Source organism: Adiantum capillus-veneris, chromosome 18 (assembly GCF_014529385.1).
Source record: "Adiantum capillus-veneris isolate H3 chromosome 18, ASM1452938v2, whole genome shotgun sequence".
NCBI lineage: Eukaryota > Viridiplantae > Streptophyta > Polypodiopsida > Polypodiales > Pteridaceae > Adiantum > Adiantum capillus-veneris.
The window spans coordinates 120,659,695-120,666,152 of record NC_140948.1 but is presented as its reverse complement, the minus strand read 5'-3'; positions in this window follow the sequence as shown (position 1 = coordinate 120,666,152).

Sequence of the window (6,458 nt, the reverse complement as noted above, 5' to 3'; positions counted from 1 at the left end):
ACATACAAAATTGCTTTCCTTCAATTTTCCAAGAGGAAATTTAGAAAATTAGGTCTATTTTGTAGTTTCATAAACTATTTTTCTCTATTTTGGGATGGAATTTCTCCTTTTTCCCTTGCCCTCAACCGGCATTTTTGAAATTGAAAACGACATGATATTAAGCTGAGACACATTTTTCCCAAACATTGAATTAAAGACCCGCCTTGCACGACCATTGCTGTGAGCACTGTAGCAGGAGGCAATTGAGTGTTTTTTTTTTTTTGGGTGGTGGGGGGGGGGGGGGGGGGGGGGGGGGGGCATTCTCTGTCAAGCGCCAAGGCCAATCATTGGCACTCTCTCTCTCTCTCTTTTGAACAAAAATAAACACACACTCCTCAGTAGGACTGAATGGGATTGGACCTCTCTCTCTCTCTCTCTCTCTCTCTCTCTCTCTCTCTCTCTCTCCACTTCTCTATCCTTTTTTAACCTATCCCACCCCCCTCTCCTCAGTCTATCGCAACACCCCCCACTTTCCCTTTTTAGTGCTGCTTCTCTCTCTCTCTCTCTCTCTCTCTCTCTCTCTCTCTCTCTCTCTCTCTCTCTCTCTCTCTCTCTCTCTCTCTCTGCATTGGCTACCCGCACACCATGGCCACATGAATGACACTGTGAACTTGCGAATTTCCAGAAGCGGCCTCTCTGTCAGGTACTCACCTACACGCACCATGGGACCCAAACCAATACAGCAAACAACCCCCCCGAAACCGGACATCATGGAAGGGAATACGCCACCATGCTCATTACGAGACATATGGGGACTCATCTCCTCGATGCACACCTCCATCATGAAGCAGAGCGATGAAATCAAAGACCTAGCTCTAAAAAACCAAGAATTGGAACACAAGCTCCAAATGCAAGACGTACGAGTCCATCAGCAAGAGGAGAAGATGCCGGAGCTCCAGGGTGCTCTTGATAAGCACACAGCTACAATGCAAAACACGCTAGCCACACATGATGAAAAGATTGCGCAAATGAATGTATCTGAAAATGTGGGCTCTTGGAAAGATGCATTGACACACACACCAATGCCGCAGACTTCCTCAATGAACAGAGACATGTATGCTAATGAGGATGACAAAGAATACACCGAACAAGAGAAGATACGGGGCATCCCCAAATCCGACAACGAGAAGGTCATTACCTTGAACACAGACATCACGGAAATGATCTCCGCTAACTTCGGAATGCATGATGTGGTGGTATATGGTGCACATCGAGTAGGCAAGAAGTAACCAGAAGCAAATCGGGCAATCGTATGCACACTTCTGGATGCCCGCAAGAGGGCTATTATCCTCGAAAACGCCCGCATCTACTTAAAGGATAGCGCACTATACATCAGTGAAGATAGAACGCCGAACCAACAAAAGACCAGACGTGAAGCATACGAAGCTCACATGAACAAAAAAACAGCCCAAGCGGACACGAAAGGGGAAGCAAAAGAGGAAACAAAATGACAATGCGAGACCCATGGGTTCACGGAACTACACGTGACAAGTTGGAATTGCAGAGGCTTCCCGTGGCATAAAGGAGAAGGATTAATGGAAGTCCTATCACAAGCCGACATTCTCTTTTTATTGGAAACATGGGAACACGATGCATGTAGAATACCACACATTGAAGGATATGTCACACACTCCCTACGGATGCCATGTACAAAAATGAGGGGACAAGGAGGAGTCGCGGTGATATACCAAGAGGAGCTTAGAAAAATGATCACAATTTGCAAGACAAATGCTCATAACCGGTACATATGGATCAAGTTTGACACAAAACCTAAACCTATGTTCATTGCCGCGTGCTACATCCCCCATAGAGAGTCACCATTCTATGGTGCCTTCAATGTAGAGAAGAATTACCCTTTCGAGGATTTGTATGCCGATATCCATGCCTATGCACAAGAAGGGATGATTATTCTTATTGGGGACATGAATGCTCGCATAGCACATGCGCAAATGCAAATGGTGGATCTCATGACACCTCCAATGCTTGAACATAATGAGATACTAGATCCCACATGGGAGAGATGTTCGAAAGATCTCATTACAAACCCGCAAGGTATTGCATTGCTCAGTATGATGACATCCTTACAACTAATCGCCATCAATGGAACAAGTAAGTTTGAAAAATCGGGAGAATGCACATGCTACACGGCCAACAAAGGCATGAGTGTTATTGATTATGTATTGATTGCATATGAGGCATCCCATATTGTAAGTAATTTTACAATTGGGAAGAGGTCACCCAATTCGGACCACACCCCAATCTATGTATGGCTACAAGTTCCCACTCAAAAAGCATAAAAACAGCCCAATGCCCGATCATGGACATACAAAATGCAAGTGGACAAGAAAAGAATGTATGCAGAACATCTAGACAATGCACTTGCTCATGTATCCATGCCATCACACATTGAACAAACATGGCCAATTTTCAAACAAGCTCTATGTGACACCGTGGAACAAACAATGGGAAAAACGCATCGGCGAGGAAATCATGTTAAAGGGCTATTGCATAACCCATGGTTTGATGAAGAGTGCAAGTATGTAAAAAAACAATTATGGGCACTGTCAACGACGAACACGGAATGGGAAACTCTATCAAAAGACTACACAAATCTCAAGAGGCGGAAAAGAAGAAACTATGAGCTACGCACGGAGACACAAGCCATAGCCAACTTTAAGAAAAATCCCAAAAAGGAATGGCTGAAAATAAAGGGACGGAGACATGACATTATGGGGGACATAAGCTCAGATGACATGTACATGTATGTGGAACAACTATATGTGCATAATAATGCGGAAGAAATGCCACACATGCAAACCGATCTCCATGCCCAAGACCACTTTAATTCCGAAACGGTTAAAAAAGGCATACAGAAACTTGTAAATGGGAAAGCTTCGGACATACTACACTTGAACTCAGAAATGCTTAAATGGTCAGGTATGAGAGCCAGAGAGTGGATACATAGAATGCCAAACCAAGCCATTGTTCAAGGGCTACCCGAGGATTGGCAAAAGAACTGGATCAAAGCACTTTACAAAAAAGGGGATGTAAATCAGCCTACCAACTATCGTACCATTATGGTAGGATCTTGCATGGCAAAGCTTTTGGGAAGCATCTTAGAACAAAGCATAAGCACATGGGCAGAGACAAATGGAAAACGAGCAAAAGAACAAGCAGGTTTTGGACCAAAACATAGCCCCATTGATCACCTTGTTTCACTCAGGGTATTAATAGAAGAGAGTCGGCTAAAGGGAAAAACATTATACTGTTGCTTTGTAGATTTCACCAAAGCCTTTGACACGGTCCCGAGAATGGGTATATGGAAAAGGATGGAATGCATAAAAGTACCGATGCATCTCAGGAGTGCGGTAGAACGTCTCTATGACAGAGTCATATGTCAACTAAAAACGCACGAAGGGCTGTCCAAAGCTTTCTCGAGCAACATGGGGGTCAAACAAGGATGCCCTCTCTCCCCTACTCTTTTTGGATTGTGCATTGATCAAATAGAAAGCTTCCTCCCTCAACTAGAAGGGGATGAACCAGCCATCGGGATGCTTACACTTCTCATGCTCATCTATGCAGACGGATGTGGCTCTTTTCGCCCATGACATTACAGCTCTACAGAACTTGGTCAATGCGTTACATGCTTTTTGTGAAATTGTGGGTCTATCAATCAATGTAGACAAAACAAAGTTCATGATTGTAAAGACTCGTAAGATGGATATCCACGCCCCCCTCATGTATCAAGGGAAACAAATTGAGAAAGTCGACAGTTTCAAGTACTTGGGGATTGACATCCCGCGCAACTATGCTTGGGGACAATGCGCACATAAGAGAATTGACATCAGCCATGCCAAGTACTATCAATTTGAAAACATGTGCACACAAAGGAGCATAAAAAGATGGGAGATAAAAGCGACCATTTTTTAGACATGCGTAGTGCAAGCCATCCTCTACGGAGTGGAAATCTGATGAGCAAGCATTTCAGCCCACACATGGAATGAAATTGAAAAAATTCAGAAAAAGTTTCTATGTCGACACATGGGGGTCAAAAAGACGACACCATACTCCGTGCTACTCTTGGAGACAGGCAAGAGACCACTAGAAATGAAAGCATTGCAAAAAATGTACACGTATATCATGAAGGTCAAAGCGATGCCTACTACTCGAATCCCCCGCATTGCATGGGAAACGGGATGTGCGCCGCAAAAGACAAAAAAAAAAGAAAATTTCTGTCATCGAGCCTCATAAAGGACATTAAGAAATGGTTCGCTAAATGGAATGTAGAGGCATATGTGGACATGCTTATTGAGGAGGGCAAGGAGGGAGAACATATGTTGAATTTTGAAATTGCATTACTAAATAGCCTCCACACCAAGTGGAAGACAATGCAACACCGCTCGAAATTTGAATACTATTGCAAGCATGTCAACACAAAATATTGGGAAGACTATAGCACAAACCCAATGGAAGCCCACGCCCACATACGAACACCCATGCCCCACATGGCACGAAGAGCCATCGCTTTGATGCGCACAAGGTCACATATGCTCAAAATAGAAATAGAGGGCTGGCTGAAAATTGATGCTTCTAAACGGATATGCACATCATGTACAATGCAAGCTCCTGAAGATGAAGCACATGTGACATTGGAATGCCCAGAATACGCTCACATCCGGGCTAATTTTCAACCACTTCTAAGTGGTTCCTCTACCTTTGTTATCCAAGACAGACCCCTCCCCTACAGCTCTCGGAACATACCTCACCCGCATACTTGAGCATCAAAAGACACTCCTAGGAACACAAAAAGAGAATAACACACACCACACCATACACCCTCGTGAGGGGAGACTACGTATCACTTTGAGGTCCCATGGGTCATTTCTGCCCCCCCACGGACGTTAATACCAAATCAAATCAAATCAAATTTCTCTCTCTCTCTCTCTCTCTCTCTCTCTCTCTCTCTCTCTCTCTCTCTCTCTAAGAGCTACGACAAACATGACGGTGCCGTAGAAAATGAAACGTGATCTCTTTGTTTCAGACTTGCGATGCGCCGTATCTCTCTCTCTCTCTCTCTCTCTCTCTCTCTCTCTCTCTCAACCACACCCACACACACACACACACACGCACGTACGTTCGAATGGACCAACTTATCAACGCATAGCACAGCTCGCTGCTCGTTATTTTCTCAAGCTACTAAGTAGAGACACCCTTTACAAAAACAAAAGTAATCACCCTTCAAAATTGAAGGCTAGAGTGAAACTCCATGGCCTTGCTAAAGAGTTTAAATAATATAAATACTAGTATGTGACCCGCAGCAAAGCGCGGCCATAAAATTTTAAAAGAAGAGTAGCAAAGTGTGGGTTCTCCAAGGCCTTTGTGGTTCTAAAAGTAAAGGCAAGGCCCCATGGGCTAGGTGTCCCTAACATCGTGGATTAAGAACAACTATAGAAAGCCAACTTTAGGGCATGGTCACACGAGGTTCAATTATAAGTAATTTGGGCAGATAACTAAGCCTCCTCAGTGAAGGATCTCAGTTCGACAATGCCAAGACTCTTGTAAATATGCTAAAATTGGCATAGTTGCAAAGGCCTATCACCTGTACCTTATTTTTCTTGCTTTTTTTAAGCGTGCGCTTTGACGATGTTGTTTTCACCTCTTTAAGATCGAGCGAGAGAGAGAGAGAGAGAGAGAGAGAGAGAGAGGAGAGAGAGAGAGTGAGTTACATGGCCATGGCAGCTACAACACATGCAAAGCCGACATTTTGTCGTGAGGGGCATCCAAGCCCAACTACCAGCTCGTGGTTGGAGCTCAACCGCCAGGTGGCAGCAACGCAGGTTCAGTTTTGGCTGAGTCTTTTTGTGCGACCATGGAGTAGGCCCAACAATCATTAAATTTCTCAAAATAAATCATAATAGGCACAATAATCAATTATTGATAACTATGCCTCGCATGACCACCACCTTAAAGGTGTGACTTGCTCTATGTAATGTTGTTTTCTTCTTCTTCTTCTTCTTCTCTCTCTCTCTCTCTCTCTCTCTCTCTCTCTCTCACACACACACACACACACACACACACACACACACACACACACACACACACACGTGAGAGCTGTGGCCACTGAGTTTGGACCAGGAGTCCTAGACTTGTGGCGGTCTAGTTCTAACTTCTCTCGCAAGCCAATTTGCCAACCTCATACTCCTAACCAGTATAAGTGGCATGGGAATAGCAGAGATAGCCGTTTTGATTGTCAATGCTTGTGAGATTCTACATTCTGAAAAAAAGTGGTGATTCACCCATGCGCGTGCGCGCGCATGCGAGAGAGAGAGAGAGAGAGAGAGAGAGAGAGAGAGAGAGAGAGAGAGAGCACTTTTTGATGCATGGAAGGCTTCAGTGTTCGAGGATTTCTGAAGCTCAAT